The sequence below is a fragment of the Sus scrofa genome, chromosome 7, assembly GCF_054392235.1.
Source record: "Sus scrofa isolate SSC_HxYL_T2T_F1_AM1 chromosome 7, Sscrofa_HxYL_maternal_Yorkshire_Landrace_v2.0, whole genome shotgun sequence".
Lineage (NCBI taxonomy): Eukaryota > Metazoa > Chordata > Mammalia > Artiodactyla > Suidae > Sus > Sus scrofa.
The window spans coordinates 22,491,736-22,503,799 of NC_139389.1; the positions used below are offsets into that span (position 1 = coordinate 22,491,736).

The following is a 12,064-nucleotide window of genomic DNA, read 5'->3' on the forward strand; positions in this document are numbered from 1 at the left end:
TTTTTCATTGTGACTCTTAGAAAATTTAAAATTATATATGTGGTTGGCATTTGTGGCCCATATTATATTGGGCAGTCCTTCCCAATTTTCTGTGCTCTTACTTACATCAGAAATATACATGACCCCACTTGAAATCCAGGTTTCTTCTGTCACAATGTACAGAATGTACAATGATTTACCAGGGACAGTAGACATGATCCTAGCTGTGCTTTACACCAAGACAGAGACAAATTAAAACGAGTCCTGTTCCTCAACCCCACACATTTCTCTCCCTCATTGAGACCTGTCAGTTTTCTGTTTCTTATTCTTACATTCTAGCAGTCTGATGAGTCTTTTGGACTAATCAAAAGATAAGTTCTTCCAGATAAATGGGACCCTTCCAAATTCAAAATTTATTTCATGGGATTTCCGTAAACATGAACAAAGTCTCATATGGCCAGAGGAGGGCAAAAAGGAGATAGCAATAACCCTGGGTTTCTATGTATTTCCTGGTATTTCCAAGGAGGTTCAGGGAAGGTAATGCTATCTGGAGTCCAAGATCACTCTAGATTAATACACATGTTTCCAAAACACCATTAGTGAGTTCCCAATCTCCAAATCACAGTAAACTGTTTTATGTTCTCACCCATCTCTTCCCTAATATACCCCACCTCCCACCCACCGATTCCTTCAAACCTAGGGGTCACTGCAGTAGGTACTAAACAATTTGTGGGCTCAGGGAGTAAAACCTCTATTTCGCCCGAACAGGGACTTGAACCCTGGACCCTCAGATTAAAAGTCTGATGCTCTACCAACTGAGCTATCCGGGCTCTTAAGGTACAGTTTCTCTCATAATTTGGAAAAGCCAAATTCACTAGGTTGTTTTTTAACTTGAGTTCTCAAAGTATTAAAAATCAGTTGCTTGAACACTTACCTCACATATTCAAGCCAAAAGCAGCTAGCAGATTCCACTTCTGTGCTCACTAACCTGCCGCCACCACAACCAAGCATCAGATTTGAAACAATTCGACTTCCCTCAAAAATCCAGCCACAGGGGTACAGTCCGAAGAGCTCGGCTATGTAAAGAGCACCACGATGCTCTCAAAAGCCAACAGTTTGGTAAAAATGAGTGGGATCTTCTTGTGGGATAGAAGTTTTCTGCTCACTTCTCTAAAACACACAATTCTCAATATTTTCTTGTACAGAGAAGAGAGGTGGAACTTGGACACATCTTTCCTACTCATCTACCCGAACCTTGTGTTTAAAGATCCATAGTCAAGCCGTCTTTTCTCTACTTTGCTAACAACCCCTACTTCCCCCCATCCCTCTTCCCATTCACACACTGCTTCGCCTTTCCGCTCGGGTCCACTTTGCCACTTCCTGCACATGATCTCCCAATAACACTCCACTCCACCCAAGTTCTGGATTTTTGACACTCCAAGTCAGGGTTTCCCAAACCTGCCAGATCTTGAATCTGTGGAGCTTTCTCATAGTATAAATTGCTGTCCAGAACCCGCTTAAAATACGCTTCCGGATTTCATCCAAAATTCACATCTGGGTTACCTATCCCACAAATTAGGCAGAAAGCATTTTTTGCATTTGTGCCTGAGGGGTGAGATGCTCTCTATGCCTGCAAAGTGCCAGTTCCTTTCACAGATGGTGGCCCAGCCCACACATTTTCCTGGCTCTCTCATTACGGAGACATTTCCATCCGAAAAAGGTAGTATATTTTTTTCCTCCTCCCTCTTCCTTCCGTCTCTCAAAATAGAACTTCCATAAGGAAAGTAGTTTCTGGGTCCCAGCCGTGTTGCTGTCCTAGGGTTGCTAGACACCCTGTCACTCTGCATTCTTGGCAGGTTTTCTGAACTTCTCTTCCCTTCTGGAAGAACCTAAATCCCCCTCTACCTGTCCCACTCGCATCCCTGCAGTATGTAACTTTTCTTCTTTGTATCCTTCTGCATTACCTCTGTGGTCTTTTAGGTCGCTTTAGGGGCAGAGGAGGAGATGTTGGGAGAAAGGAGGAATGTGAAGACTCAAGAAAAGACCCTGATTCTTTCCCTGGTGATGGAATGAAAATGTCTTTCCCAGAGCTAGCTGACAGGCCTTGGAGCCATCTGAGAGAAGTAAGAAGACAACCCAAGCAGAAATAACAAACCGCAGGGTCCAAAATTAATCTGCTTTCCAGAAATACATACCAATGACTCCGAATTCTCCAGTTCTAATGGAACTTTTTCAGTCCTTGTTCTACTCTCATTCCAGGGGCCTTCTCTTCCACAGTCATGTGACAATCCAGGTCTCTAGATGGAAGCTCTCTGCCAAATCACAGATTCAGGTATGACCTTGCTTACTAGCCATCTTCATCACCATGAAGTGGTTCAAACAGTGCCAGAACCAGTGGTTGTTTGTGGCAGACACTTGTCCTTTTTCCTTTAGTAGCTAAGGGTTTTCTGTCTTCTATTTGCATCTGGACCTAAATCTCCAAAGGCAACTTTTTGAGTCCTGTTCTTCGTACCCACCTCTCTGAATTTTTTGCTCATCTCTGACAGTCAAGTGCAGTGGAGTTACAGTCCCCTGCTGTGATGATGTGGGAAATCATCAAATCACATGGAGATGACCAGAGGAGCCACTCTGACCATGTGAGAGCCAAAAGTGGAACTTAGAAGTCCCAGGTATTAGCTATTTCCTTTCCCTGGGAAAAATGCCTAGAATTTGGGTCCCTCGGGGGCTACAGTGTCCAAAGTCCCAGTGCTCTTCAGAGACTTTCTTTCATGGTTCTGCCCACTGCTTTAACTTATTTCAGGTTGTATGGAGACTCCATGTTTAATCCAGTGAGTATGAAGAGTAAGAGAGAAAAGACACATCAGTGTTCCTGGTACAGAAAACACCAAATGTAAGTCTTTGTTCTCTGCCAGGAGCTGCTAGGAGTCAATGGAAGGAAAAGAAAGAGGACAGCAGCTAATTCACTCAAACAGTAATTTAAAAGCAGTCTGCCCTTGTCATCTGCCCTGAAGTAGACACTGCTTTGTAAATGCATTTCCCAACTGGGAGAGTCCAAAAACAACCCCCTTGGATGTCAGTGCTTTAGGTGATCATAGCACCTGCTGGGGAAACAGGGCATCCTAAGTGCCAGAGTCTGTGGAGTTCTGTCTTTTTCACTTTCCTCTGTGAGTTGCTAATCCTAACCCTCTTGGCCCTCCTAGCCTTTGAGAGGCTAAATGGAAACCTTTTTTCTACACACAAACATGCTTTGCTCCCTCTTGTGAAATTCAACTTTTACAGTTATTCTAATCTCTTTAATACACAAACTAGCATCCAAAAGGAGATGAAAATGGAACTGATTCTGATATATCCACCCAATGTAGAATCATGTTTAGAACAAAGCTGTTCTAATTATTATTGTCTCCTTGTATATGCAGATAATGTTTATCTTAGGAGATACAATAAAAGTATGCATCTATCTGTTCTTACCCTTCTGTCTTCATCTTCCCACACCCTACACACTACCCCTTTGGTTTTGTCTCAGAAATCTTTGGTATGGTGTTAAATCATGTATTTCACATCATGACTGTATTTAAAACTCTAAAAGCAAAAAACTGGAAATCAGTGGGCAAATATAGGAAATTAGAAGTGAAGAGACTTGAATTCGTTACTTGACAGTATCCTTATGGTTTTATTTCAGCCAGGAGTGTATGTACGGATTGGATGTTTTCTACCATACAGCCTGTGAAAATCTCCAATGAGACCCAATTTATCATCTGACAGAAGAAGGGTTCTGCCAAAATCTGGCATCTAACAAAAAAAGAAAAAAATTTTTTAATGCTTTATGCCTAATTTCTACCCAAATCAAACTATTCCTTCCAGCTAACAGCTTCCAGCCCTGAAGCTTCCAATTATGTTTCCAAGTTTGCATTGACAGTCTCTGCATTCCTTAGTGCTGCTGTTCGAGTTGTTCAATGTTCTGCTAATCACCCACTCAAAAAGATTTGAAATCTAGCTCCCTCCATCTCAACTGCTTGTGACCAGTAATTGACCCACTGGATGGACCAGCGGAGGGAAAGAATGAGGGGGGATGAGAAGGTAAGGGCAGGGAGTCAGGTGAAAGATTTCTCTCGTCTGTTAGATCTGACTTCTCAGATAATTAAAAGAACTAAGATAATAGGGTCTTTTATTTTTCCCTTTAGTCTGTCCTTTTTCTGCCCTACCCTTCCATAACATATCCAATAAAACCCGATTTGAATGTGCTGGTTGTGGTAGCAGCTGGCTTTTTGCTTCTGAAGTGAGAGAGTCTGATGAGATGTTTTTTTACTTTCTCTTTCCCCCTCTTCCCTCCTTCTTGTCTTTCTTTTGCCAGTGTTTCGCCCTGGAAAGTAGTAAGCATGAGGGAGTAAAAATGGGAAAACTATGAAAAGCAATCCGCTGCACTGAGAAGTGGTTGGTAAAAGATAAACTGGAGGTGCCAGGGATTAAACCAGGGACCTCGTACATGCGAAGCACGCGCTCTACCACTGAGCTACACCCCCTGATTGAGATCTTTCTGGATCTTTCCTGGGATATTATTTCTCCCCCCAACCCCCTCCCCAGCCCAAGAGTTGGCTGGAGAAAGTTCTACTGGGATTTAATTTCAGTATTTCTGAGGTTGCTAAACTGTATACTATCTAGTGGTTCCCCTAGGAGAAGAGAAACTAGACTGTGGTCTGAAAAGCACTGTTTCTGATACTAAGACCTCCCTCTTAGCCTACTCCAATTTCCACTCACCAGCAGATTGGAAGAAAGTTACTTGCCTCTACCAGCACAGTCTCACGAAAATCACGTCTCCAACAAACATCGCAGTAGTAAAGATTCAGATTGACTATTTCTCAGTGCAGAAGCAGCCGCTGGCTTTAGTTGAACTGGCGAATTGAAGTTTACACCCTAACGGGTAGAAGGCAGAGTCAGCATCCAATTTCCAGCAGACTCTCATTGCGGGTTCCCACGTAACACGTTCAGAGATGGTCCTTAATTCTGCTTCCACATTCCATCCATCTCTACTCTTCGCTTGAGGATTAGGTGCACAAAGAGTTTTTTAAACAACTTCGACTCTCCATCATCTTTAAATGAAGTAGTTATTTGTATGTTTGTTTGTTTTCTTTTCTTCTTTTCAGACTGGAGAAATAAACAGCGGCAGGAGTAGACAGCAAAGTTGGGGGGACAGAGCAAAGCCGACAAACTGTCTTCCTTCTGAGAACCCACAGACCCAATGAGAAAGCCTGCTGCAGACACGGATATTTGAAACACTAAGATCAAATAGGCCAGGAAACCTTCAAGTGGCGCCACTGGTGAATTGGAAAATGAGAGGAGTCTTGGATACTTCCAAGCAAACAGAACTGGATTGTCTGGGAAAGAGCAGAGGTAATGGACGTTTGTTCACTCGAATGCTTTCAGCTTAGCGTGTACTGAGAGTAAATTTACATACTGACTTTTAAAACTAAGGCCACATTTCTATCCAAGAGCCTCTGTGTAATATGGACAAATGCATTAAGGACAGATTTTCATTTTAAACCTCAAAGACTTAAGTATTCACTGGCGGAGACAAAGAAGGTTGGAGGCATGCAACTCTGACTCTCCTCCTCTCTTTCCTCCGGGAGATTTACTCTGGACAGTGAGTGCCAAGGGATATTTGTAGTTAGGTGACAAGCTACAGGAAGAATTCGTTCATGTAAATTGTGGACTTTTCAAACTCTGAGGATGTGGGACTTCCAGACAATTAGTCTAGGACTCTCCCAACTGCTCCTCTACCTTCATTGGACTAAAAATTTTTTCAACTTTTGTGTTTGGAAAGCACTGCTACACTCCATGATAGACCCTATACTTGAGTACATCTGTTATAACTGAGATTGCTCTGTTTCCTAGGTATCATAGGATCAAATGATTGGTAGGACAAAGTTAGTTAACTGTACTTAACTTCACTATTTCGGAAAATCCAAGACTGATTCTTTTTTTTTTTAATGATTTATATTTTTTCCATTATAGCTGGTTTACAGTGTTCTGTCAATTTTCTACTGTACAGCAAAGCGACAGAGTCACACACATATATACATTATTTTTCTCACGTTATCCTCCAACATGCTCCATCATAAGTGACTAGATATAGTTCCCAGTGTTATACAGCAGGACCAAGACTGATTCATGTTTACACCTATGCCACAAGGACATCTGAATGTGAGGCCAGAAAGGATTTCTGCTATTAAGATCTTTCTACTCCAGTCAGTCCACTACAAGGTATGCTCACAAACAGACTATCAGAGCATCAGTTCTAACCTTCCATCAGGAAGACTCCCAGGTTGGAATATTCACTTGTCTCCAATTCTCTCTCTCTCTTTTTTTTTTTTTTTTTGACTTCTCTACATATGTGTGCATATACATGAGCCTATGCACATGAGCAATTTTCATGAGAATGTTTCCTAAATTTCATTTTATTTCATTTCCATGGTTCCTAGATTTCATGTCTTTATTCTGTCAACCCACATCGTAGGCTTACAGTGAGTTCCCTATAATTGGGGATGGGGGAACAGAAAAAAACGGAAACAAAAACAAAAAACAGACCTAGTTTATAAGTGGTTCTGCTCATATCCTGGGATGACACATTTGTGAGAAGCCTCCCCAGTACCTGATGGGCAGTGATGAAGGCAAATCTTCCTGGTGAGCATTACCTCAAGTAGGGCACCTGACTGCTTGTTTTGCTTAGAAGGACAGATGTAGGATAAGGATCTACACTAATTTATGAGTAATAGTTAATAGATTGGCTGAATGATTAGGGGCTTGGAAGGAAAATATTGAAAAAATGGTGACAGAGAGGTCTGGAAAAGAGGCAGGTAGGTAGATTTTACTAAATATGCAAGGTCTAAAAATACTTTTTTCCATGTAAATGCCCTCCAAAGAGCAACCTCCTCAGATGGGGATCTTAATAGGCATTTTGACACAATGACCCATTCTGTTGATGTCTGGAAGCTTCTGCTTAGCCTTTACTGTCCTTGTCCAATAGGCTTATGAACGAAGCAGCCATGGTGACAGAAATGAAGGTCATGTGTGGCATCAATCACATGGACTTCTATGCACTAGAATAGATCTAGATTAAACCACTGCAAAGTGACTAAACTACCAACATCATAGACAAAACTTGGGCCCTCACATGCTCTTGTTCCATGGAGGGAGCCAGATACCACCCTGGTGTCATGTTTATTACATTTGATAACTTCTGTACTAGAAGGTTACTTCATATTCTTACCAGAATAAACACTTATTCTGGGTATAGGTTTGTCTTCATCTCCCACAATGCTTCTGCCAAAACCACCATTCCTGAATTTACTGAAGGTCTTATCAGTAGCACTCCACAGCATTGTTTCTGAGTCAATAAGCCAGTTTATAACAATTGAGGTCAATGGGCTAACGTTCTGAAAATTTCTGGTCTTACCATACTCCCTCACCCCGAAGCGGCTGGTCTGATACAATGGTGGAATAACTTTTTGAATACTTGGTAATGGTATGAGCTGAGACACAATAATCTGGGGGACAGGCCAAGGTACATGCCCTGATTCAATGACCAATATATGCTCTCTTTCATCAGGGTTCACGAATGCAGGAATTGGAAAGAGGAAGTAGGAATGGTTCCTTTCACTATTAGGGCTAATGGACACAGTCATACATTGCTTCCTGTCTACACCTTAACTTTAACTTTGACTTCAGAATCTCTTTAGATGTTTTTTTCAGAATTTTCTTTGTGATTGGAAGTTATGCAGAAGAGGCATGATTTCATTTAAAGAGTTAAGAACAGTTGTGGAGGGGATGCCCAGGAGAACTTGAGAGCATAAAATCTCTAATTTTTCTATGGCAGTGCTCTGAAGAATTCACTTCAGGAACTAGATGGAGGAGGGTATGGTCAGCTTACTTGTGCAAATGAGCTGAGGGATGAGAATTGCTTATGACAAAATCTGACCATTTTTCACACCTTAGTAAGCATGGCTAACACTATTTTGTCTACACCAGAACATGTGTGGATTCACTAAATCCCCCCCTCCCATGCCACTCCACTTCTTTAAATCTTGGAAACACTGAGCTGCTGGGAAAAATAATTAATTCTGTCCTGTAGAGTATACCAGTTTACTTGCTTCAAAAGAGTGAAGATCCATTGTCCACTATTTTTTGGTGACTGTACAAGATAATTTCTGGTTGGAGGTAGAAGAGAAGAGAAGCAACAACTGCACAGGTATGTTTCTCTCTGGCCTGAGGTTATTTAATTAATCCAGGAACAGTTGCAAGAATAATGCCTTCTAAGAGAGAATTGACTGAAAATGCCTCCCTGCCCCCACCGTTCTGTTTCGGTTCTTTTTCCTTCCTGCTTTTCAATAATACTCTCAATGGAAGTGATTGCTCAAGCTTGATGATGTGAACCTACCATGTTTTTTGTTTGCTGTTCAGGAAATTCTGAATGAGCCAGATCTTTATTTCTTGTTTCCTTCAATCAAATGTTCATTGGGAAGAAAGATATCACCAATGATGATGAGGGCTTTGGAGGAGAAAAGGGTCAGAAGCAAATGGGTATGAAGTTAACTTTGTTATGAGGAAGAAAAAGCAAGCAAAGAAATATAAATAGAAAAGTAGGAAACATTTGTGCAGACAAAGTTTAAGAGAGTGAAAGAGAAGGGCAGGAATAAAGGTGCGAGAAATTTAATCCGTTGTTCATTTCATGCATTCTACCTCTGAACAACGCTCTCTCATAATCCAAGAAATTTGGGGAAATACTTCTTCCTGCTGATTTCCATTATTTGCTACTGGTTTTCCAAGAATAAGTCTAGAAATGGAAAGTCAGGGTTTACAAATGTTAGAGAATCTTGTAATTACTTTCACCTCCAAATGCATGATCAGAGGGCTCGACTCATTTTAATAGTAAGTAGATATAATGGGGGTGCTGGTCAACTTGCTTTGTGTAGAGTATGCGGAGAGGGCAGCATACTAGTACAGGATGGACAAAACTTTACCCGACTTAGGTTTTCATCTGCACTCTTTAACATAAAGGCAGCTTACCAAGAGAAAAACAGAACTTGTTAATGTGCACAATAGATGTTAAACTAGAGAAACCTAAACAAAATGTAACTCAAAGTGGCTGCTTAGAATGGCAGCTTATGTAGTATATTCAAAAAAGAACAATACATTTGTAGATAAATGTCAGGATAGAGGAAAGCAGTTTTCCTCTTCCAAGGGCAGCAAACTGTGGAAAATTAAATTTATGGGAGGAAACTAATGGAGTAAGATGTGTTTGCAGATTCTGCTGGTGCCTCTCTGGGCTGATAAGAGTCTGTCTCCAGTAAAAGGAGAATTTATACCAGCCTTTGAGCAGATTTGGGAGGGTAGAGAGAGCTTTTTGTGTGTGTGCCTGCTGCATCTTAACTGCCTCCAGATCAAAATAATTTTTAAGTCAAGGAGGTATAACATATGGGTGACATATTATGGTTTTAAACATAGTCATATGCAGAGGGACCATGCTGCAGCGCGTCACATTTTAGAGCTAATTTGTCAACTCTGACTCAAAAGTGCATGAAGAGCTGAGAAATTATGAGTATGTCTTTGTTTCTATATCTTTTATTTTATTTTGCTTTTTAGGGCCCCACTTGCAGCATATGGAAATTCCCAGGCGAGGGGGCCAGTCAGAGATGTAGCTGCCAGCCTATGCCAGCCACAGCAATACCAGATCCCAGCCGTGTCTGCAACCTACACCACAGCTCATGGCAATGCTGGATCCTTAACCTACTAAGTGAGGCTAGGGATCGAAACCACAAACTAGTGGAGTTCATACAGCTGAGCCACAACAGGAACTCCTATTTCTATATCTTGTTATATTTAAATCCTTTTAACTGTCTGCTTTTTAAATTTACAATTTGACATTATGAATTTCAAAGCTATTTAAAATTACATTACTTACATTAGTTACTGGATGCCTAACTAGATTTATTTGACTTTTTTTCCCCCAAAAATAAATGAGGTACTAGCTCAACATGAAGAGGATAGAAGTGATTCCAAAAAATGAAGACCAAAATTGGTCTTACCAGTTTTAGGTGGTAGTGTGATCATTCATAAATTAAGCTTTCATTGATGGGGAGGGGCTAAGGCATAATGGGTTATTTGCAGTAATGTGCCGACTACTCAAGCTAAAAATCCAGGACAAAAAAACTTCCTGAACTGATTCTTTATGCTGGTTTGAAGTATGTGAAAGATGAGGTGGGGGTGCTGTGCAGTATCTTTCAAGAAGATGGTCTCTCAGGTGATTCCCAGAGTGGTTAGTTAGTTTTCCAGAGTGGTTAGTTTTTGGTTTGTAGTATAATAAGACTTTAGCCAACCTAGCAGTGATTGGTCAGAGTGGCTAGAAAGAGGGCCAGGATAATAAAATTCAGAGTGTAGTGTAGGCAAAGTAAGATAGAGAATTGCTAAATCAAGCTGGTCTCATTCCTCTACTGAGGAAAGGTGGAGAACTGGAGGTGCCAGGGATTGAACCTGGGGCCTCGTGCATGCTAAGCACGCGCTCTACCACTGAGCTACACCCCCACACCTGGCATGCTTTTATTTGTGGAATAATATTTAATGCCAATATCTATCTGCTCTGTGTTTCCAGAACCTGGAATTGTTAGCACAGTGATCCCTTTATCTACATATCCACTAGTTAGACCTACAGCTCACTAGTTCAATTTAAGAATTTTTAATCTGGGGAAACAAAGTTTAAATCCCTTAGGGATTCAGGTCCCGGCTGTTCGCGTTTATTCTCTGGTTATTTCTACCTGGCAGAAGGCTACTGAAATTTTGCCTGTATAATGTTCTGAGTATTTCAATGGGATCTTCTACCCTAGTGGCTGGTAAACTACTGCGTTCCAGCTAAGAATAGTTTTGGAGTTTCACGAATTTGCATGCCTTGCGAATCTTCCAGTTTTGTGTATGTGCGAGCACCTTTTTTGTGTTAATAGGTTGAACAAATAAAGGGAAAAATAGTATAGGGTGACACGTGAAGTTCATATGAAATTCAAATTTCGATGTTCATATATAAAGTTTTATTTGAACATCACCACTTCATTCCTTTACACATGGTCTACCACTGCTTTTAGGCTTCATCAGAGAGTAGTTGCGACAGTGACGTACGTGGCACGCTTTTCTCATCTCATTGCCTCTGTGCGCGAAACGCATTGCAGTGGCTCAGTGGTCGTGCCTCAAGTCTTTCAGTGTCTCCCGCATTTCTATACCATAACATTTTATTGTTATTTTTATTAGCAGTACTTGCACTTCATAGGAAATCAGAAAATAAGGTGTGAACTCCTTCCTGGCTGAACTATAGCGCAGCATTGTATCACTGAGCAATTAGGCTTTAGCCTGTTGAAAGAACCCAATATTCGTGAGAATCATCAGAGTAAATATTCCGGATAAACTAAAACACCTCCTGTGCCGAAACCCGGGATTGAACCAGGGACCTTTAGATCTTCAGTCTAACGCTCTCCCAACTGAGCTATTTCAGCAACTTGATAAAAGATATTCTTGACATTTCTTTTGATTTAGATTGTTTTCAACTGGTTTTTGGAAGGTTTCAGATTCTTTAAGTAGAGCTATCTAGTGGGCCAATATATTTGCCTGCCCCCAAAGACTTGAGATCTTTTGCCTTCCACATGTGCAGTTGGATCCAATTCCTGATAGCATGAGATAAACGTTTAAAGGTGGCAGAATTCGAACAGAGTGGATAGTGAGGGATTCAATGGAAAGAATTTCTGCTTCTCTGCATCCTGTCAGTTGACACACACACAGCTCAGAAACTAAAGAAAATATTATGGGGGAGGGGTCCCTTATTTTTCTCTTCTTTTTGATACTTCCTCGCTCACATTCTCCAAAAATGCTGAGAAATGGAATCCAACGATGTGGTGAATTTACTAAAAGAATACGGAGTATATAAATTTTATTAGACTAAACACTCAAGACAATATTCCCAACTGACAGGAGAGCAACTGTTTAAAAAGTTAGAAACCTTGAAATAGTGTATCTCATCACAGCAGAATTTCTTCACACAAATTTCAAAAAA

At 40.9% G+C, this 12,064-nt stretch overlaps 4 non-coding genes across 4 annotated transcripts; all 4 read right to left on the reverse strand.

Moving 5' to 3' along the window:
• Window positions 1-736: 736 nt before the first annotated feature.
• Window positions 737-809, reverse strand: TRNAK-UUU (transfer RNA lysine (anticodon UUU)). Its single transcript has one exon. It is a non-coding gene; the product is annotated as a tRNA-Lys (tRNA).
• A 3,618-nt stretch (window positions 810-4,427) lies between these two features.
• On the reverse strand, window positions 4,428-4,499 carry TRNAA-CGC (transfer RNA alanine (anticodon CGC)). The gene has a single exon. It is a non-coding gene; the product is annotated as a tRNA-Ala (tRNA).
• A 5,983-nt stretch (window positions 4,500-10,482) lies between these two features.
• On the reverse strand, window positions 10,483-10,554 carry TRNAA-AGC (transfer RNA alanine (anticodon AGC)). The gene has a single exon. It is a non-coding gene; the product is annotated as a tRNA-Ala (tRNA).
• An 883-nt stretch (window positions 10,555-11,437) lies between these two features.
• TRNAF-GAA (transfer RNA phenylalanine (anticodon GAA)) lies at window positions 11,438-11,510 on the reverse strand. The gene has a single exon. It is a non-coding gene; the product is annotated as a tRNA-Phe (tRNA).
• Between the last annotated feature and the right edge of the window lie 554 nt (window positions 11,511-12,064).